Here is a 23,526-nt window from a genome sequence, read left to right as displayed (position 1 = left end):
TCTCATCCCTCATTTTCCTTCCCTTTAATGCCACAGAGAGGACTACACCAATATTTTTATTAGCAGGTCACCGGGCTCATCTTTCAACAAGCTCAGCCACTTCAAGTGAGTGAATCCAGGTAGAAACTGTAATGTTGAAATAATTAGTTAAAATGTCCAAGATGCTTTTGTCTTTGTCAGAGAAGTAGAATGTGCTTTTATGTCTGTGCATCCTGGATAGCCACTGAACAATGGATGGGATTGGAGGGGGTTCAGTATAACTGTGTCACCACAGTGCTGTTCCTGGCTTAATTAGCCCTGCTAAGATCTGCAGTGCTTTGTTTTGTACACATTATAGCTTTGACAGTGCCAACTTAAGTATCTCACTGTGGTAGTGCATTAATTGAGTAGATATGCTATTCATGGTCAATTTTAGGCTCTCTTGATATTAAAAATGCTAAGTCCCTACTTTAAATTTCTATCCGATTTTTCAGGTTATCAGCTTTCTGCTTACCATGTTTGGTTTTTTTAAAATTTATTGAAGCTTTGCTTACTTCTAGTGATTTTTACTGTATTGATCATTAGAAGTAGAGTAGGTTGAGTATTATTGCTTAAGTAGATTTCTGAACAAGGCCTACATGTATTGAGTTCTTGTTCTAAACTACCTTACAATGTGAAAGCCTTATCCAGTTTGCTGCTTTTCCTCTCTTTTCACAGAGGAAATATTTTGAGTTTATCATCAATCTACCATTGGAATATAACCTCTTATGATAAAATTTAGTCTGTATACAATTAACCCAGACCAGTGTTTTCAAATGTGCCATATGGTTATTTTGTCAGGTACTTCTCTAAAGAATTTCTTTAGTTTACTGTGATAGTAGGTTTACACACAAGAAATTTGCCTTTTATTTACTGGCAGTTTTGTAGGCTTTAAAATTTGTCATCCAGTTCCATATGGACTGTCCAAGATACAAAATCCTCCTTCCCTAAATCTTTGCAGCTGATTTTGTTAGAGAAGCTGGTCTATGAACAAGCCCAAGACTGTATGATGAACAGTTGAATTCAGTGTGTTCAAAGATAGTGAATCAGTGCTTAGGTTGAGATACACAATCCTCTTCTTCCATCTCTGGTGAGTAGATAATTCATGGTTAAGATGCCCTCTAAAACAACTTTTTTTTGCCATTCCAGTTGTAAATAATTGGGCTATCATTGGGTGCTTCCCCATGGATGCCCTTTAAATGGGTAATGAGGAGGAAATTAGTCTTGTATCCTCCTGTGCACAAGCAGGAGTTTTGCCTAGCAGACTTAGGAGAAATTAAACTGAGAGGAAAAAATTAAAGGTTTTTTATTTGTTTTTTCTTTTTTGTTGTTGTTGTTGTTTGTTTTATTTTAAGAGTGGTGAAAAAGAAGCTTTGCCAGTGATAGGTGTTCATCTGTCCAGGTCTCCAAGGATTATAATGTTACTGCTGTCTAATTGATCCAAGCCTTTGCACTGCCCATGGTGGTTCAGAAGTGATCACCAGGGAGAAGCTGTGATTGGAGCCACAACCCTTTCACTTTTCACAAAGCATCCTGCATCCCAAAACACGTTTTTCCTCTCATTTACATGGCATAGACTGATAGTGCTGTTTAAATGCTGCAAATGAGCTCCTTGCTACACTAACATTCTCTAGGAGTCATAGATTATATTCCCAGGCCTAAAGCTGTTTACTGCATCCATCATCAATACCACTAAATGGTAGTTCACCTAATCTGCCTTAAGGGACACAAGTGAATTTGGTCAAAGTAGTCTCAGATAAATGATTGTACAATATACATTATTTCTCCACAGTTATTTATAAATACATTTTAAGGAAAAAAAATTATTGTGGGAAAAATGATTTGCCTCACAAAAACAAGTTACAAATGCACATTGTCATGGATGCAGTGACATATTTCACTTGTAGGAGAAGTAACATAATGTTTATTGATATAAACCAGTGATTTAATAAAGTTTGATAGTAAATGCTACAGTGGTTTAACAAGATTTAATGGTAAAGCACACTTGATTATTTACTGCATAGAGGACAAGGTCAGACAAAACTGCCAGGAAGTCCCTACCATTGAGTGATAAGGGTTCTAAGCTCCTTTCTGAAGGGAGTTTAGGTATGGCTGGTTCATGACTCAGTCCCAGGCTTGGTTGTTGGTTTATTCTACAGGATTAAATGTGCACATTAATCCTTTGTATCACTTAGCTAAGGCTCCATAGTCTCAGCACTCTTATTTCCAGTTCACTGACTGAGTACCTGGTGGGATAAGCATTCTCTCAGTTTTGTTGTGCAGCCCTGAGAGGTGTCCCTACTCAAGGACAAATCCTGGCACGGAGGCCACTGCTGTGCAGAGCTCAGTGGGCCCTGGGCTGTCCCTCTTTGTGGAATAAGATGATTGATTTATAGCCATATTCTCATTCCAAACATAGTTCAGCTGGCATGCACTCAACTAGCCCTCAGCTGTCAAACAAGATTTTTGGCCTTCAGCTATTTTGGATTTTTCTGTCTTCTCAGAGTCCAGCTCAAGCCAGTTGCAGCCACCATGACCACCACTGGTGGTTATTGCTGAGTTGGAAAGGAAGGAGAGGGGAAGGACCACACCACCACCACCACCACATTACATTACCTGTAAAACCTCCCATTCATCCAGTCAGGCACTGCAGGGATGTCATGTTCATATGCTTGCACAATAATGCTTTTAACTGCATGAACACATATAAAATTTTACTGTTTTACAGTCTTAATTCAGAATCGGACATTTATTTCCTCACCTTAAAAGTTGCAGGTGATTAAGATGACCTGGACTGAGCAAGACCTTGTTCCTGAAAGGCACAGGATAACTCCAGTCTGAGCAGGGAGATCAACTCCCAGCAGAAACTGGTTGTCATTTTGCAGGAGGGAGCCTCTGTGCCTTAAACTGAATTATAGAAATCTGTGTCAGGGAAAAACCTCTCTTCTCTCATGAGCATGGCAGTAAAGTAAATATATCTAAACAAGTTCTTTGAAACATTCCACAGACTTTTCTGCAATATGATGCATTGTTAGATTAAAGAACTGCTCAATGCCAGCCTTTCTTTTTTTATTTTTTTTCTTCCCAAAGAATTACTAGCAAGATCAAATCTAAAACCAAATTGCTTTCAGTACAAGATAGCATGATGGATCATTTTTTGGCTTATTTTCTATTTTCAGAACCTCATTCTTTCATTTTTAGTGCCATTCCAAAGAGTGAAGTGTGCATATAAAAGGATTGGTGGGATTTTTGCTTTCTCTTGAAATGCCAATTAGGGTACTGAAATTCTTTTTAAGAAAGAAAAAGGAGTAATCTTAGAACCCCAAACCTAGAAAACATTATTCCAAAAGGAATTGACATTCTGTGAAATGGAGATAGGGTAAAGGCTCAGAATAGGAATTATTATCTAAGAAAAATAATTCTATGTAGTTCTGTTTCCTACTGACTTGTGAAAATGAGACAAATTTTTGAGGGTTATGGGAAGAAATCCAGAGAAATGTCTGGATAAGTCTGATGGATTTTAAGCTTTACATTGGTCATTCTTTAAAATTGTCCTGGTAAGTATTTTCCCTCAAATGGATTGTGCAACTGTTGTATTTAAGTAACCTGTGCATTTACAGTGAGATGCAGTGGAAAGAAAATTAGAATTCCATTATGTTATTTGTTTTCTTAAATTTTGAGTAATGTGGAAAAAAATGTGCCACTTTTTAATCCTAACTTGGAATAAATGAAATCAGGGATGTCATCATAGCAGCAGTATTGAGCCAGAGCAAATTGCAGAACAATGGATTTAGAGTAGAACTAATCAAATATTGGAAATTTTCATCTGTGAGAAATCCTCTCATCTCAAAGACAGTGTCTTGGGGGATATAGATTGATGCTTGGGGGTAAACTTTGATAATTCTGAAATAAATTGTATTATTTTAGAACTCTCAGAAGCTTGAGAAGCACCATCTACTTGGAAGTCCTTGGAGTTTCAGCTCCTGTGTATTGAAGAATTGCCAGGATTTCCTGTCTTTCAGCTGGCAGACTGGAGCTCCCAGGACTTCTTGCATTTCAGCTTTTATTCCTAGGTCAAAGGATAGGAAGGCAAGTTGCTGTGAGGTATTTTCCAGGATGTTTTCTAAACAGAACCTCTGTAAACTTCTAAGCTAATACAACATTCAAGTCTTGCTTCTTTTTGAGTAGCCACTGTTACCTGTTCAAAACCAACAACGGTATAATAAAGCTCTATGCTTTGCTTTTCCAACATTTTTTCTCAGTACATGGAATTGCCTCATTGAGCATCTTACTGACCTAAAGCTGAAATATCCTCTAACAGAGCTGAGGAATCACCCCAGGTATGTATGCATCTCTGATAGAAAATCACCACTTCAAATGAGATGGAAAGAAGAGATTGTTGATTGTTGGAGTGAAGAGAGAAAGCATTTGGGTGAGGGAGCATTAAACTCTAAATTGCATTAATATTGGTTAAACTATTTTGTCTGGCAATTGACCAAAACAGATAACATCCTGTATGGCTTGGGGATGTCATTAGCAAGAATGATCATGCTCTAGTAATGGCCAGTGATCATCTGCTGATTGCCCTTATGATTTTCTGGTAAATTTGATGCAGTGCAGTTAAATTTTCAGTGACCTGAGTGTGGGCCATGTCCCTGGGGCTATTTGCATAATCTGAGTTACTCTTATATGGCAGTATCTGACAGCAGTACTGTTGGTGCTGTGAACCACTGTGGTTCCTCTCAGCTGTCTGTTAGCAGGAGGAATGTCTTCCTGTGACAATTTTCAGATATCTCCCTGCAATTGAGCACTTTAGCCCCATCTCTGACAGTGTTCAAGGTCAAGTTGATGGGGCATTGAGCAACCTGGTCTAGTGGAAGGTGTCCCTGCTTACAGCAGGGTTTTGGAACTGGATTATGTTTAAGGTCCCTTCCAGACCAAACCGTTCAATGATCTTATGGTGATGTTTTCCACCAGTAAAAAGATTTCACAACCCCAATTGACACAACAATGATTCCAGAATGTTGTTTCAGAATCTAAGATACTTATAATGAAAAGAACTGAAAAAGCTGTTTTACAGTTATTCTTACCAGTTGGATCAATTTTCCTACTGAGATGGATAATAAGATAATTATAACTTTGCAAAAAAATAGATGTGTTTACTAGATGATGAAGTAAGATGTAGCCCCTTTTCCATCAGTGGTTTAGGTGCTGATGTAAATAGTGTTACTTTTAGCACGAAGATTGGACCCCCATGTGCCAAATGTGATACAAATACACAAGGAGAGATTGTTTCTCTCCCATTGACTAAATCTAAGAATAACTCATGGTAGACATCATAGTAGTGGATGTTCCAAAAGCCCAGATACTCAGTGGTGCTGTCAGACACACTGAGCAGGTCACCAGCATTTGTTCAGTGAGCAGCAGTGTCCCTCCTGTTAGTCCCTGTTTGAGATCTCAGTCAGATGTTCCATAAAAAAAAACCCCAATGTGGATGACAATCCTGGTTTTGTACTTCTGTAAGGTTGTGTTCCCAGCTGATGATAGGATGTTCTTTTGATTCCCAAAAGGATAATTGTCATGGAGTTCAAGTTGTCAAAACATGTTATTAGGACTGTTGGAGGAAGAATATAAAGCTTTAAATAATCATTAGGTGATGCTGGCAATGGTTCATACATAAAGACACCTGGTTTAGTGCAGAAGGCAGAAGTGATGAAGGCTAAAAGTTAGAGGACACTTGAGTGAAGGTGTTTGCTGTTTTCTCCATTCTAACTATTCTGGGAATCATCTTAGCACAGAGTGACTTCTGATTTTGTAACTCCACTCAGCTGTTGCTGTGTGCTGATGGTGACTTCAGTGCAGTGGAGAGCCAGGCTGGATTGATGAGAGGCTGAGTTACAGAGGGGATGACTGGGTTTGGGTCAATATTAATGAAAACATAGGAGGATAAAACTTCTTACCTTCAAATGGGACTTGGAGAGAAACACTGCTTCTAAATTGTTCAGCGCAAAAAAAAAAAAAAAATAGGATGGTGGGTTGGATCACTGTGATTCTATAATTTATGTGAATAATGCTTTCTATTATGATTGCTTTCTACTAAGAGTGTGCAGCAGAGGTTGGATAGTTTACCTTTTTCTAATCACCCTGGAATCAGTGGATTCTTCAAGTATTGCTGCTTATTTGAGTCTCAGTCAAATGTTGGTAATTATTACAGCTTCTCTTGTAGTTATCAGCAGTTTTCTTTTGTTGTCATTCAAAGTTTCATTTCCGAATGAACTTCTTTGTAGCCATTTTACCAATCAATACTTCAGGATCTGAAAAAGGGGAAGAGAAACTGAACATAGTGCCAGAACCCAAAAGGTTTTTTGCATACAGAGGGCATGAACCCCGGGTCTTGCTCCATGATCCATGTGATAGAATCTTCCTTAGTGTTCCCAGCTCTGTTCTTACCATGAACTGCAGAGTTGGAGGTGAGAAGTTAGTGACAAGCATGCTGAGCTGCCACATGCTGCCCAGCATCTTGTTGAAGGAAAACAAAGCCAGAAGGGCTTTGACCCCAAACTACAAGATACATTTTCAGACCTAACATGTTTTTCTGTTCTGTATTGTTGGGATCATTTCCTACTGAGGTAGATACAGCCAGAGAAAAGAATGAATGTTTTCAAGTAGTTTACACTGCCCTTATTGTATCTCCTATGCACTGGGGTGACTGCTTAGAGGAAATTGTTGATAAGTTGAGAAACTTTCACTGGTCTCTTGCTGGGACACAAAAGTTTCAGTTCCCCTGAACTCTGGTTCAAGTCAGTCAGAAAAATGATGCAAAAACACAGGACTATTCAAAGGCACAGAGGGTGAAAACTTCAGGAAAGTAACTGAAGTAAAAAAGACTATACAGTACATTTTGTGGTGATAAACCCTTATAGTATGTGCAGTTTACTGTGTGCATGCTTGACAATTACATGAAAGCCATATGATTCACTTGCAGCATAAGCACTCCTTATCAAGGGAAAATCTGAGCTACTTAGCACAGAAATGTCATTGAGAATCAGGGAAATGGAGAAGTAAACCAGGATCTAACAGCATGATTTGGAGCCAGATGGCTCTTCTGAACAGAATCATGCTATGAGCAGAGGATTGGGGTCTGAGAACAGCACCCACTCCTTTGGCACATCTGTGGTAAGGAACCTGCAAGGTGGGATGAGAAGACAATAAAATTACCTTTGACATGAGAACTGGGGTGGGCATTTTGGGCTGAAGGCGTTGGAAAGAAAGAGGAGCAAAAGGATATTTCTTGAGAAATGCTAATTTATCTGGAATTTAAATGAGAGCCTCATATAAAGCTGACATCCCAACCAACCAAGTTAAAAGCAATCTGTATGTTAAAGAAGTTGAGAATATAAACAGGGAGGAGGAAGAGATAAGATATTTCAAACATTTTAACAATTACCCTGAAAGTAGATTAGAGTAGAATCCAAAGAGAGATCTTTTATCCTCTGTGGAACAGTATGAGTAATTCTTGTTTTCATTAAAAGTTTTCATTTTTTTAATGATGTTACATTTGCATTTTTTCCCCCTAAAAGATAAGAGTTGATTAACAGTGCAGTGAGTTTTCCTTCTGTGTTTCCAAAGTTTTTTGAGAAGTTTTGTGGACTTGTCTCTTCAGCCACATTTGGCTGGTTCAAAGACCAGATGCCATGGTCAGATTGAACAACAGGGAGAGGGATAAAGTGCTGAAGGTAATTCTGTGTCCTTATGTTTGTGCCAGCTGATTATATACATCTTCCCTTCTCTGTGCTGTAGCTTAGAAAAGCCTCTGAGCTGTCCCTATTTGTGTTCAGGAGATAACATTTCCTGAAGAGTCCTAACACAGAAGAGAAATTGTCAGAGTCTCTTGGGTATTTTTGCATCAGATTAAATGAACTGTCCAGTCTGCTCTTTTATTATGTTTTTAACCCAACATTAATTTACTAGGGTAGGAAATAAGGAACCAAGTAGTTTTAATCTCCTCCTTGCTTTCTTTCCACCTTTTTGACCCAATAGAAATTATTTGAAGCTTGAGAAAAGACTGGATAACCTTGCTTGCAGCATTAGAAAATATATCAGCAAGTTGGTGTAACATTATGTACTTTACTTTCCCTTTAGAATTTAGGTTCAAGTGAAAAAAATGTTGGAAAAAGACATATGGCTTATGGGGACAGGTTTATTCTCTGGTGAAAAGCAAAGTTATTAAATGAGCAGTGCCTGCCAATTGCAGAAAAGTTGGCAGGGCTGTCTTGGCACTGTAGTTTTTATTTATTATTTAAAAGGCCTCATGCAGGGCCTCTGAATATGGCCTTAAAATTCGAGGCAGTGTGTGAACATACAGGGTCAATGCACAAATTATGTGCTGTGTTACAAGCAGGAAGAGATTGCAAAATGGAAAAGGAATGATATTACAAAAAATCCTCTCAGGAAAAATAAGTAGATACAGTAATGACGAGATTTCACATTAACAGATTAGAAAGACCCTTTCCAAAAGATTAAAACTATGTAAAAGGAGAGAATTCCTTGTCTGAGGTCCTTGCCTGAAGTCAAAGCAGAGAAGATTCTATAATATTTGCTGGTAGTTACTGTAGAAAATTGGGTGATTATCAGAAAAAAACCCAAACACTCAATGGAATTTTTAAAAAAAATTGTTACATATTTTGTTTTTCTTTATTTTTTTAAAATTTATTTTTATTATGTTAAAAATCCATAATTATGAATTTTGGCACTGTTTTAAAAACTCTAGATTGGTGAAGAAATTCTTCACATTTTCAAAATAGAACCTAGCTGTTAGTTCAAAGGAATCCCAACACACACAACAGCAGGTACTTCAGTTAAGAATCTGGCTTATTGTTAATAAGAGTGGGATGTAGATATCCATCCCAGGGAGCTCTTATTTTCCAAGATTGAAAAGGTTTTAGACTGATACACTTAAGTAATAATTGAATTTTTGCATCTCTGCATAAGCCAATGGAACAAACCAAACAATCTTTCAAAAAATTATTTAATAGAGATATACCCTCTACAAAATGCATTGCATAAGATGTTTGATATTCTTAACATAATAATTCACTGAAACTATCATGGAAACTTCCTGGAAAACAGTTTCCAAGCAGGCAATAGGCACAAGAAAACCATGTGGGGGCAGCTTTGTGTAAGAAGGTTGCAAGGCAGAGTCTCCCAGTCTGCAGCACTGCCCTGCCCATTGAGACCTGCTGGTCCAAAAGCAGCCTGCAGTGTCCCACAGCTGGGACCACCCTGCTGGCAGAAATCTGAATACAGCCCCCACACCCTGAAAATATTGCACTTTGTCGTTTTCTTCAATTTGTTAGCCCTGTTTTGTTTTTTTTTTCTCATATTCATTAGATTTTTTTTTTTTTTAAACTAAGAGGAGCTATTTCCTGATGGTTTTGCACTTTTTGAGATATTTATTGTATCATATTTTTGTGCTAAAAGTTTTTGTAGGAAAGAAGAAAGATTTTTAACACTGAGCATCTCTGTAAAAATAACATGATCATATGGTTTCTAATTTGCTTTTAAAGCACTGGAAAGGATTGCCTTTGTACAGGGGAAGCTTCAGCTCTTTTGCAAATCCAGAGCCTTCACTTTTAGTGGAATGAAATATATCAACATTGGAAGAAACCAAGTCCTATTTAAAGCTGAAAGCCTACTAGATGGGACAAAACCCCTGCATTTTTAAAGGGAGAAAGAGGAGGGAGAAAACCATTCATGAGAAGGATAAAATGTAATTTTGTTTTAAAGCTCACTAAAAGCTATATAGGTCATGAAGACAATCAGTCTTTTATTCTTTGAAATAATTCACATTACAGCCCTATGTATTACCACCCTTATCACAGAAAAGCCTTTAGATATGTGTTGGCAGATAATTACAAATTGATTTCTGGACCCTCATTTTAACAATGGTTTTGAAAACCTTTTTTCTTTTTCTTTTTTTTTTTTTTTTTTTTTCTTCTTTCTTTCTTTTTAAAAGCCTTTTATGATTACTCCTGCATCATAGTGGAGAAGTACTGTCATGATGGGCTGGCCAAGTGTACTAAGCGCTTATAAAAAAGAACCAAAGAGTACAAGACCCAAAATTTTCTGAAAATGAACTGTGAAATGCTGCTGGTAACTGCAGTGTACTTAATTTATGTCTACCTTCATCTCTCATCCCCCTCAAACTTGAAATAATTTTAAAAATAGATAGTAATTTAACAAATTATTAACCTAAAATTTTACAAACTGCAGGTTGCTCCTTTCACTGCATACCAAATCCAGTTTCCTTGTCTCTTCAGCACTTATGACTGTCAAAAAGTCTGGAAATGAAAATGTTTAACTCTTTACTGCTCTATTTACCCTTGAGGGTCAATCTGTCTGAAGATGCCATGGATTGATTACCAATGTCACAAAAGTTTAGTTTACAGTCTCAGACCTGTTCTAGGGGTAGCAGCCAAGTTTAGCATGCTAATCCCTGCCTTGAGCAGGCTACAGTTTAAAACTCAGCATGTTACAGCTGAAAAAAACATTTAGGTAAAGTTGATGAGTAGGAAGGGAGAAGATGAGTAACAAAAATAACTGGATATCTTGGTATAGATGTGCTGTGTGCACAATCTGCAGTCAGTCAGTGACAGCTAGTGCAGTAATCACTACTCACCACCTGCTTAGCTGTGCTATTTTTAAAGAATCACTGAATGACAGAAGTAGTGGGATTTTTTTTTAATTGTTTATTATTCCAGAGATTTAAATAGCGTTATCTCAGCATTTGGGCTACATTTAAAGGATTTACAGCACTAAGAATATCCAGGTATGTGAAGTAGCCTGTATGACATGCAGTAAACACTGACATAGAGTAACTGGAGGCTAAATTGAAATTTTTTAGTTTTGCAGACTTTATTGATTTGCTTTTAAGTTGTTTTTCTTTCTAACTCAGACTTATGTATTATTAAAATGTTTGCAGAACATCAAGCATGATACCATTTTTCTTTGGTTTATTTTTCTTTCGGGGGGAAAAAAAGACTTTCAGATATGTGGGAATGGTGGCCATTAACTTTAGCTAATAACCCACTTGCATGCCTTTGAAGTATAATTTTTTTTTCTGCAACTCCCAGAAGGATATAATTTGTAAACAGTATTAAGAAAAGCATATCAAGTGTCACTGTCTTCAGTAATCTGTAACTCTCAAGGGAGGATGCATTTAGATGGTACTCCTTCTTGAGCTTGAACCTGAATCTAAATACTACAAAATTCAATTTTCTTCTCCTTTTGTTTCCTTTTTCCTGTGTTTGCTTTTTCCTATGTATTTATAAGTCATTTACCTTCCATCATTCTTGCTCTTGTTTGGGTGAAGAAAACTTTTCACTTTAAAACAAAATAAAACCCCCAAATTCTTTAAAACGACCACTGGAATAACTGAAATATATGAAATAAAAATAATAACCCCTCTAAATTTTTGTATTATTGAAATAACTCAGGAAAGTACGTTCTGAGCAGGTTGAGAGGTGATTTTTATTTCTCAGGGGCAGATCTTTAGCTGAAATTAGTTGCTGGAATTCCTTTTATTTCAAAGAGCATTTAGTAATTTGCACAGCTTGGAATCTGTCTCCTGATTTCCTCTGATTTTAAGAATATCTCTCACTTCTGTCTGTGCTGTGTGTATTTGTATTTGTATGAATGATACTTGCCATAAGCTGTCCTTATTTTTTCTAGAGAAGCCACTTTAGGATTATTTTGGTGTTTTGCTAATTTGTCTCCATGAGGATGCTGCTGTCCTGTTGTCAACATAAACTGCTGCTTGCAAGAGGCAGAAATTTATGCCTGCATTTAAAGTATTTAAAATCACGGGGAAAAAACAGGAGAATAATTTAGCAATGAGGAACAAGGATTAGGAATATATTCATTCTTTATTCTTCAAATGAGATCAGGAAAGAGATGTGAGTGACATGGTGTTTCTGTGTTAGTAAAGAGCAGCATTTGAAGTGAAAAGGATTCCTGTGTTCCAAATGGAGCTGTGTGTGTTCTGCTGTGGACAGGTATCAGTAGGAGGGGCTGCATGTGCTGCCTAACCCTGCTCAAGCCCCCATCCCTCAGGCAGAGGAAGGGAGCAGCACAGCTCAGGCTGTGCACTGTCATATTCTTTTGGAGCAGTTCCTACACTCTGGTAATGCAAATGCAAAGACTCATTTCTTCCCCTGTAAAGCCAATGCTCATACAATATTGCAGAACAAACCTTTCCTTACACAAAGGTTATTTTCTCTCTGGAGCATTCTCTTTTTTACTGAAAGGCATTGTAGACTAGAAATTCTCTTAGAGTTCATGACACCCTGAGAGCCTTCTTTTCAGAGACAAGCTGTATAATAATAATGTGGTGACAGAAAAATCGAGGAGAGGTGGCTTTCTCTGATAGAGAATTTGCCTTTAATTCTACCCTGAAGAGATTGCAATGGAGCACCAACCTTTGTTCTTACTGTAGTGCTTCACTGCTACACCAACCATTTGTTAAATGGGAAGTAATTGAGGTTGAAAAAGGATTGAATGAATAAAGCTTTTGGCAGGGAAGGGGAGGAGGCAAAGTATGGGTTAAAGGTTATTCCTTGCAGAAATTTCATAAAATGAGAGGTAATGCAGCTTTTGAGCTAAAATTGTTTGTGCCTCTGGAGGGGGAAGAGAAGGAAGAGAGCAGGCTGGGGGGAGGGAGACTCAACCTGCAGAAGCACAATGGGAATAATAAGCCAGCATCAAATATTCAGCTTTGTGGCATCTTACTGATTATATTACAAATTTCACCCAGAGATGTAGTGCCTTGGCCACCTCTCTAAGTTAGCAGAGAGCAAAGGAGGAGGAACTGAGGAGAAGTCAGGAGAGTAACATGAATACCCTTTTGAAGCTTCTCTCTCTCAGAAATATTTTAGTATTGCTGTAAATTGTAATTGCTGCATCCAGAGGAATGAATGAGCTTCATGTTTCAGTGCTTTCCTGAGTCCTGCAGTTCTAGTAATCTGAAAAATAGTGAATATTCTGATTTTCTTTTTTTCCTGTTATGAACTCGTATGTTTTGAGATTTCCTCTGTCACAATGACACAGCGTTTTCCTCTCTGCCTTTCTTCCCCCTCCTTAAAATAAAAAGTCAATCTTATGCTATTTTGGATCTGGGGACCCTGAAGACAGACGGACAGGATTTATATCCCTGACAGAGCCCAAGTTAAATAAAATGTCACTATTATGGAGCATTAATGTATTTCCATCTACTATGCCTGTCTTATGGTATTGCAGTTATTTGGATTTTTTCGTTGATTCCTGTATTTGTAGTCCAAATGAGTATAAACATACTTTTTTTTTTTTCTTTTCAGAATTATTTTGTGTTCTCTTTATGCACATTGAATTGTAGAAAACAATATTTTTTCTAAAAAATTCCTTATTTTAAGGACAGTTTTTGATTAATTTTCATACATAACTTTCCTACTTTTGCATAATTTAGCCTGTTGTTCTCTTTACCTTGAAAAGACAGGCTTTGCATATATTTTTAAAAATATTTTTTAGATTTTCTTTTTACCTCTTTATTTGGATAGAATGATGCTTTCTGCTCCCAAAATAATAATGAGACCTAAGTAGGATTGTTTTAGTGAAATACCTTAGGGAGAGATGCTGGCTCATATCTCATCCACAATTTTGTCAATAAATTGGAGATATACATATCCTAGCTGCCAATAAAGAAACTTCCAGATGACTAATAGACTATTGGAATGGTGAGTAGCAGTTGAGAATTCTTCCAGAGAATTTAGAGTTGTTGCCAACTTGGGCCATTCAAAAAGAGAGAAGAAAAAAAAAAAAAAGAAAATAAGGAGAATAGAGGCTGGCAGTTGCAATGAGGGTCAAAAATGAGAAAGGTGTCAAATCAAACCAGCAGCTCAGTGGGGCTTTCTGTGAGCAAAGAAGGCAAATGTGGATCATGGATAGACTGATTAAAACAGTGATTTAGGGAGAGGGAAGTGATTTTGTCTATATATGTTTTGTTAGGCAACTACTGGAATATCTTTTTCATTTTTGTGTCCACATTTGTTTAAATTATGTTGACAAATTGAAGAAGGTAAAAAAAATGGGCAAGAAAAATAATCTTGAGAGAATGTTTATAGTGAGGAATTTAGAGTTCCATCTGTTCTGCTGTTCTCAAGGAAAGAGAGACAATTTGTTTACAGCTGAGAAGGGCCTTAATGTGTGGAAACTATTGGTTACTTCTATAATCTAGTAGAGAAAGACAAGATTTGGCTGAAGTAGACTGGAAGCTGAATCCAGATGAATTCAAATGGGAAAGTAGAAACAAATAAACAAAAGACAAAAGTAGCCTTAATCATGGAATAATACTTCATGAAAAATGAAAGTCAAGATGTTATTTTTTATTTTTAATGAGGCAGTATCATTATTGCCAAACTTGGGAAATAAACAGTGCAAAGGATTATTCTACATTGACAGAATATCATCACCAGTACATTTTGAGATGATATAGGCTCTAATTCTGAATCTCACAGTAATAAATCCTAATGCCAGACTAGCAGCCACCAGCACTGATAAATACAATACTTTATTGTTTTGTACAAGCAGTGTGGCAGCACCAAGGGTAAACAGCTTACTCTCTACAATTGGAGCTTTGCTGGTCTCTTAAGCAGGATATGGCCTTTGAATGAGACCCTTGGGAGAGTTTGGAAAGGCTTTTATAGTCCTTGACAGGTGCCATGTCCTTACACCATGCAGTGCTCCAGCATGTGCCCAACACTGCAGCTTCATCCAGAATGGACAGTAATGGTCACTGCAGCACCTGCAGGATCCTGAGCTGGATTTCACTGCTGTAACTTCAGCTGCCACTTTAATAGACACATTTTCTTATTGTGGGATGTTGAGGAGTCCCTACATCACCTCACAGTCCCAGGTCTGAATGTGAGCCTTGCACAAGTCCAGCCACCCAGTTATGTGCCCACTTGGAAATGCTCCTTGCAGGGGCTCGAGCAGCCAGAGCCTCTCACTGCTGCCTGCTGCTTCTGGAAGCTGGACTCAGAGAAATTACTATTATCATTCACAGCCAAAATAATGTTTAAAATTGGGGTTAACAGAGAGATACAAAAGTGTTAATTCTGTAAATAATGTGTTACAATTAGAAACCATCATTAATTAAAAACATTCACTTACAGAATGAGGTATTTTCTCTGTGGCACATCCTGGCATTCTCTTTACTTACATTTTTATTACTTGCAATTACAATTTATTACTTTCCATAAAAATGATATTTTTCAGGCATACTAAGTTAAATGAATGATTCAGTAATTTGAAACTGAGTATTTGTTATCTTTGAGGACTGTGGAATAAATCACATATTGTTGAATTTAAAATGCCAGTCTCGTGGATAAATCAGTCCCTGGGGGAGCCATGAGCAGCACTCTCACAAAGAGAGAAGGGGATAGCTTGCAGGGTACAGATATTTACTTCTTTCATATTTATGGCCTGATAGTCAAAGAAGCTGAGCATTTGAAGATTCAGCTGAAGTGAATCGAGTTGAAGGTGCTTCCCAAAAATCTAATCTTCATATATATGTTCACAGTTGACTGGTGGGAAAGAAAAGTTAAAGCAGAGAAATATAGGCAGGAAAAAGACTCAGGCATGAGAGGAATCTGAGTTGTATGAAGTTAAACATGGGCTGTTCTTTCATGTCTTGAGAGATCAGAGAGGTTCCCATTTTGTCTGAGTGGAAAATCCCATGCAGGTTTTTGAAAGAAATGGTCTGTTGTCCTGGACCAAAGTCAATGTTATGGACATGACTAGACAGCCCTGTTTGTGTGACTTTTATTCCTTATGTAGGGGATCTAGATATTCCAGCATCCTTGTGGGTGGCAGGCACCATATAAATGTAGGACATGGTTTTATCAGCAGCACTGACACTTCAACTACTCATCTGCAAAGAATGCATTGCCAACCACTTTGCTGATGATTCTGGGAGGGGGGTTAAATGGAGTGCATATAGCACGTGGAGTAGTTTTGCTGGTTTCAGTGGAAACTGGAGCAGTTCCTGTGTAATTCCTGCAAATTAATTTTGCCATCATTGCTTTGTTCCTCAAGTTTTTTTACTAATCCAAGACATTACAAATCCGATAGTTTGTTGTTTTGCTTCATGTATCATGTAGGCAAACATGAAGATGTTTTAGCATAATTGTACACAAGCTATTACTTTCTGATGATCTGAACCCTTGTGCAAGAACACATCTATTGTTGATCTGTGTGGTTTCTCAGTTCAGAATGACACATTAAGGATTTTTACATTGATTTTTAAGGAAAAGGGGAAATCTAAAGCTCTTGGCAAGAGCTGGGAATGCAGCAAAACTAATAACTGGTGGGCCTGAATATGAAAACCAGACTTGTGTCTCTACCTTTGTCTAGCAGAGGAAGAGAGAAGATTTTTATCCTGTGTGGATACTGTCATCTCCTTTGTTGAAAAGAGAATAAATATCCTGGGTAAATTATATTTTTTTTAAAAATTACTTCAGCTTTATCTAAAAAATGTACATTATTCCCTTTTCAAATTAGTCATTTCTGTTACGCATGGCATCCTGCCATTCAATACCTTAATTGGAACTCTAATAATTGATGCCCCTTTTTCAGATTTATTTCCTGTAGAAATAGTTTACACAGAGTCACAGATGCAGAAGATAAGAAAAGCATTCTGGTCATGGGTTTCTCTCCTCGAGTTGCTGTGATGATAAAAGTGATTTCCTGTAGAACAGGCAGCCTGGGACCACAATTGCATGTGCACGAAGCTTCTGATTTACAGGGGTGCTTAGCACCCTGAACTCCAGTTTAATTCAGTGGGAGCTTTAGCACCAATAAATTAAAGTCAACTATGTGTTTGCACATATTTTATATACTGTGTGGCAGGTTCTGATTACTTTCATTGTCAGCTAAACTCAAGCTTACATTTTTTACTCCCCATTTACTAAGTAGTTTGTGGTGTTTCTCGTGCTTGTATAAATTATTAGAAAAACCCCACAGCCCCAATTCCCTTTCCCCCAAAACTCCTGCTGCTCTTCTATAGATGTTTTAGCCTTTGCTTTAATGCAAACTATATCACAGGGCACAGAACACTGCTGGCAGTGGTTCAGCAGTGTTTATCAAGGATGCATCTGGCTTAGCCAAGTGGCACAGGTTTACTGTGTTGTGACCAAGCTCAGAAATCGCTTAGAGAGTAATGCCTGTTTGCCACAGTGCAGATCTTGGAGGCACAGAAAATTCTTGAGACATCAGTGTTCATGATAATTAGGTTAAACAGTGTATGTGAGGCAATCAAGTGGTAATATGCATGAGTGAGCTGATATGCAGAAGATATAATATTATTAACCACTGGAATATCCATGTCCAAATATGAAAAATACTGGGACACTTAACAAGCAGGAGCTGCGCACCAGAGGTGTCATTATTACTCAGTACTGTGTCATATTTTCTGTGTGTTATACACAATAGTTGTGAATACTAAAAATAATATTTTAAAAAGCCTCCTGAAACTGCAAATCAAGCATTCAGAAGGTAGACAAATGCAATTCTGGCATTTCCTACACTGCCTTAATTCAGCATCTTTCTGCTTATGTGTTACAGGGTATTGTCTGATTACAGGATCACATACAATTTTTTTTTCCACATAATCCCTGCATCATTTAGTGCAGGAGGAGACCTATTCTTTGGATCACCTGGGATCTGAAATAGCTCCATTTGCAAGCTGATAGTTTAAACTCCTAGCAACCCAGACATGCCTACATAACCAGCAAGCTTATCTAAGGTCTTCTGTCTCAGGGAATAAATTAACTCCTTCATTCCCAATAGCTAACCATGAAAAAAGAAGAGAAATCAAGTCAGATATGATTTTTATTTAAAAGCACTGCAGTCTTTTATTTTTTTTCTATTATTTGAAGGGTTACTAATCTCTTAAATATTTAATGGCAGAAGGGTATGAGCAAGAAGCAGTAAGATGTTATAAATATATTGCTTCTTATTTGTTTCTTCCCTTGAAAATGGCAATTTTTATTTTTGTTAGGAAATGAAATAATTGCATATTGAACTCGGACTGCTGCATGATATACAGGAGCACAACTGCCTTTCTAGGAATGTGTTAAATCAAAGTGGGGCTTATTCCCGAATTGAGATTTTTTAATAGGAAATTTAAGTGGTTTTGAAACCCTACTTACTGTGAACGCTGGAGGGAAGGAATGTGTTACTGTATCTACTCCTGAGCTGTATTTTGAGAGTCTGCATGAGTCGTCAAAGGTGCCTGTGTGAGATGTGACCTTTTCAGATCGTATTTATTATGTCTTCCCAAATACACACTGTAGCTGTACACTGCCTGTCAACATTACATTTAGTGAAACCAGTCCTCTGAAGGGAAGAGTTCTTCTTTGATACTTAAATGCTCCCCATCTAAAGCTAGTCCTGAGAAAGGTAAAACTACCATGAAGAAAATTGTAGGAAGGAGAGAAAGAAATATGTTTAAACCTCTTTTCCCTCTTTCTATTTCAAAATCTTTCCTCCTGTTACCTCCCTCTTCTCCTTGTGATCTATTCTTTATATTTTACTTTGTTCTTCTGAGGGCTTTGCAAATAGATGAAGTGCAAGTATCTGATCTCCAATAAAACACAGTGCATTCATATTATGTTCCATATAGACCATGTTGGGCACTCTTCTCCTTCCCAGAAGTGTCTCAGCTACAGCAACTGGCTGTTTCCACCTGTGCTGGTTGTGGAAGAAGGCATTAAAACATATTCAGCCTTTCCAACACTTTTGGTGTCTCCTTCTAACTTGTAAAGCTCTGATTATAGCCCCTAAGCTCTCACTGGGGCTCATACAGCAGGAATAAGAGCCACAGACAGGAAATAATGAAATTTACATTAAACCTATTGAAAACATGGGAAATATTCTGTTGTCTTACCCAAGCCACCTGATCAATATGCCACCATCTTTCTGCATCATGGGTGGGGATCCTTGTGCCCTACACTGGTTTGGTGAAATTTATCTCAAAGCTAAAGTGGCACTCTCCACTCACAATTTTAAAAATAACCATTAACTGTAAACACAGGATGTGGCATTCTGGGAAGTGACTAGTTAGTATTGAATTGGTTTTGATTCTGAACAGCAACATTTTAGAAACCAGCTTTTAATATTGGTAGTAGTAGTAGTAGTATGAAAACTTGGTTCATTTATCTGAACACCTGGAAGTGTAATATCAGACAGTGTGATTTGTGTCATTGCATTTTCTCAAATCTTGCAGTTAGGTCAGGCTATCAAAATCTTCAACAACTGTGCATTTGGTCTTCATAGTAATGTGCCTTTCCTAAATCCCCACTGTGAAAAGAGTTGTCCTTGGTGGGCTGGATCTCGTCTTGTCTGGAGCAACCTCATCCATCTTCCTGCTCTGCACTGCTGCAGACAGGCTGGAACAGCTCTGAGCACAACTGGACTCTGACCAAGGCCTTTGGGCAATCCCATAATGTTTCCAATAAATCAAAATAAACTGGCCAGCTGCTCTTTCATGTCCCCTCAGCGCACTGTATGTCTTGTTTGAAGTGGGAGAAAGTCTTTTATGGATTGAGTATTTTGGCAGGGAAACAAAAAAAGCCTCTAGAGCCCTCAGGTAGCAAGCCTGGGTGATGGGAAAGCAGCTGGCAGGGATAAAGTTTGTGGATAGCTGAGGGAAGAAGGAATGATAGAAGAGCACAAGGTCTTGTTCCTGTGAGTGCACATCCACTTCAGTATGGGGCCAACAGGAGGACCAGAGCTAACTTCTATTTTAAGGAATCCTTTTTTGCTCCCCACAAACAGTGGTGGTGAATGGGGAGACCAGTTTGCTGGCTAAGATGTAATACTTGCTTGACTTTAGTATTTTTATTTATTTTGTATTCTTCCATGTATGAGTGGTAATTGATCACCTGTAGCATCCTTCATAGCCCTCATGGGTGTACTTCAAGTGGGATGTTGGTGGAGATAAGTAAACAGCAGCATCTGTACCTCAAATGCTCTGTGGGCCCCACTGTTCTTTGCTTTGCATTGGCTTCACGCTCTTGTAGCTCTGTAGGATGGAAACTAGATTACTCTTATTTTCTCATGTGTGAATCAGCAGATAGTCCTATTCTTTGTCTCTCATCAAGAAACTGAAAAAAAAAGTACATAAGGTTGAAGGAAAACATTCCCAAACTTCTTTTTTTAGTGCATGTGTTCTGAATTTCTACAAAAATTTCAGCAGGTCTAACAGCTATATAATGTATAAATCATTATAAACAAGGCATGAAAGGAACTTCAGTGTTTATACTATAACTTGCCTGCCCTTTAGCAGTGATGAAAACTGAAAATACCAGTGCATCTTGAATTCAAAGGAGAAAAAAAATAGATGAGAGATCATAAAGGGGTAACACAGTTCAGCTAGACTCAGCGTTTGGAATATTAAGCAGATTTGACCCATGCTGAGAAGAGTCTGAAGAGCAAATTCTTCTCAGCACCATCTCTTATGTCAGGACCCTGATTAACAAAGACATTTAAATAATGTCACTGCACTTCATACAATTTGAGCCTATTTTCTCTTTTGTATAGCTTGTGAATGTAATCTTTTTTTTACTTGCCATATTTGACCTCTGTGTCCTAATAGTGGCAGGCAATGATACTTTGAATTCTTATGCTGAATATAAATGTAAGCTTCAAAACTAACAAAGCTTTTGTTCCTTCCCTGATGAAAGCACAATTTTGCAGTTGCTTTAAATATTATAGCTCTAAGTCTGCTGTTGCTACTTCTACTGAGGATTTCTCAGTGAATTCATTAGAGGTGTCTGTTTTCATAGCCTGGCTTGTACAAATAAGAAGAAGGGATTTGCAAGTTCAGGGTGTATCTTGCTGTGCTTAAGCTGCAGCAGTGTTACATGTGCTGAATCTGGTTTTATGTTTCTAGTGAGGAATAATGCAAGCTGAACTCAGAATTCCAGCATTAGGGGTTTTAGGTCTCTAAGACCAAGTTTTGATATTTATTAATTCACCTGTGTGAATTAGGATTTTCTAGGAGGCACACTGAACTTGGAAGGAACAAATCTAGAAACATAAAGTTAAGGAAAAGCCACGTGTGTTTTCCAGGCATGTGAAAATAATTTCAAGGGTCAGTGGCTTCACAGTTGGAATTAAAAACATGGTAACAGAAGTAGGAAGAGAAGGCAACCACAGCTCCATCTTTTTGTGTGTAATGCAGAGAACACCAAGAATGCCATTAATGAAATAATGTTTCTAGAAATAATGTGTATCATTACATCATCACACAGATTTCTTAGTTTCAGATTTTCAGTTGTCCTAATAAAATCTCTTTTCAAATGAAAAATGAAATGAATGGACAAAACCTATCTATTTCAAATTGTGCCTAGAGATTTAGGACACAACAAACTTCTGATAATGATAATTTCAGCTTTCAAGTGATTTTCTACATTTCTGTTTTGGAATAATGGAAATGAAACTGCTGTTCATATGATTAAAGTATCTGCAGATTGAAGTGATTTTTGGGAGAAAAATCTTCCCTTACTGAATATCTAACTGAGAGTTTGCCCAAAGCCTCTGTGCTGTGTTTTGAGGTAGCCTGAACTGTAGGGAATGACTGCCAACTGCCCAGATGGAAACTCTAAATCAGGCAGCAGGCAAATGTGGGATTGCCTCTGTAAAAAATATCATTTTTCAGTTGTTTTTCAGATTAGGAACCTGTCACACTTCATTGCTGTCGTACAACCCTGAACATTTTTTAGGGACATACAGGGAGCACTGTGAAGAATATGAGATGTGTAAACACATTCTTAATGTAATAGGGAATTGTATCAGAGTTAGATGTCATTGCAATCCATACCATGAACAAGTTGTATTTCTTCCCTCCTGTTTTAGTCTAACCCCTTAATTCATTGCACTTAGGGAACATTAAATATTTCCCCAAATTATTCCAAATCAAGTCTGTCAGTTACAGTTGTATGGAGTCAATGCCACAGACTGGGAAGGAACTTAGAGAGAATCATTTCCTCCTTCCAACAGGTTCTCACTTCACTGTCACAAAGCCAAAGAGAGCTGATGAAAGGGCAGCTTTCCAGCATCTTGACACCTGGCTTTCAGTAATTTTCAAACAGGGAGCTGGAATATTTCTTTTTATCAGCTGAGATATCTTCAGGGTTGGTGGATGAAATGAAAGACTCTTTGCATTACACATTTGAAAACTTTATAGGATGTGCGATGCTTTTTGCCAATATTTAGTGGCTGCCATGTAATCCATCTCTCCTGTTAAGATCCAAAATCCCCTGCTGTTGTTGCATTAAGACAACTATTTAACAAAGCATACAGGAATTAGAGAAAAGGAAGTGGTGTGTGCTTAAGCATTTTTATAAGCTTTACAAATCACTGTGTGCAGACATCAAACACAAATTGAAATTGTGAAAGCAAAGGGTTTATCTCTTATTTAAAATAGTGAGTTTAAAATAATAATTACATTATTGCATTGAATAAAACAATGCATTAATGTAATAATCAGGGTTTCTAAAGTCTCATGTAGCCCAAGAAACCTTTTCATACCTACAACATACCATCCCCAAGGATGTTACTGAATAGGGTAAAATTGCCAACAGGTTTTTTATCCTTTTTTGGGGGAGGGGATGGAGGGGGAATGTGCTTTAACTTGAAAATAAAAAGTAGCAAAGTATCTCATAATCTTTTTGTCCTTCATTTTCATGGATGTGTGCTTGAGAAGTCATTTTTGCTCATCATCACCATCTAGGCTGTGGGTTTTTTGTTTCCTATTGAAACTCCCATTTCAAAGCCAGTTTTCCATTCTGAAGCAATTAGAAGCCTGACAGAAACCAAAAGATGGAGACTTGTTTTTGTTTTTTTTTTTTTAAACTCTGACGACTTCTACCAATAAGCAGAAAGTCTTGATTTGAACTAATTTTTTTTTCCATTTTGTTTTGTATTTTATCAATTAATATTGCCCCAAGATCTCATCTATCATTGCAGTGTCATTTCTATGATAAGCTCTGCCAATTATTTTCTGTTTAATTAACACATCCAGCACCATTTGGGAATGAAACAAATGTAGGTTTTGCTAAAAAGAAAAGAGATGCTGGCTAGTAAGGGAGGTGCCCTGAAGATAGCTGTGGGTCAGGTCAGGAGAATCACACATCCAGTTTCTCCCAAGAAGGAAAGATCCTTATGAAAGGAGGGAGACTCTGTGTGGCTGGAGGGTATAAGGTGCTGTGGGGATTATAACTCCGAAGGAGAGAGACTTTTCTCTGCTGGATCTCCATGGATTCTCTTTATCTGGTCTCTTTCCTTGCCCTGTGCTGACAGCATTTCTCCTCAGGGAAATTCCCCTAACTCTAAGAAATCCACCGTGGGCAAAAAGATGATATAGTTGCAGCTCTGCCACAGAAACATGTCATTAGCCTAAATCAGCTGACATGC

At 37.7% G+C, this 23,526-nt stretch overlaps 1 protein-coding gene and 1 long non-coding RNA gene across 2 annotated transcripts in view; both read left to right on the top strand.

The window, feature by feature from the left end:
* PTPRN2 (protein tyrosine phosphatase receptor type N2) overlaps positions 1-23,526 on the top strand; it is a 628,212-nt gene that overhangs the window by 181,395 nt on the left and 423,291 nt on the right. The gene's annotated exons all lie outside the window — the stretch shown is intronic.
* On the top strand, positions 13-16,922 carry LOC306799377. Its single transcript, XR_013773590.1, has 3 exons — positions 13-119; positions 16,356-16,536; positions 16,684-16,922. It is a non-coding gene; the product is annotated as an uncharacterized lncRNA (long non-coding RNA).

The sequence above is a fragment of the Erithacus rubecula genome (genome assembly GCF_903797595.1).
Source record: "Erithacus rubecula genome assembly, chromosome: 3".
Classification (NCBI taxonomy): domain Eukaryota; kingdom Metazoa; phylum Chordata; class Aves; order Passeriformes; family Muscicapidae; genus Erithacus; species Erithacus rubecula.
Note: the sequence above shows the minus strand (reverse complement) of the source record. Positions and strands in the feature narration are given on the sequence as shown.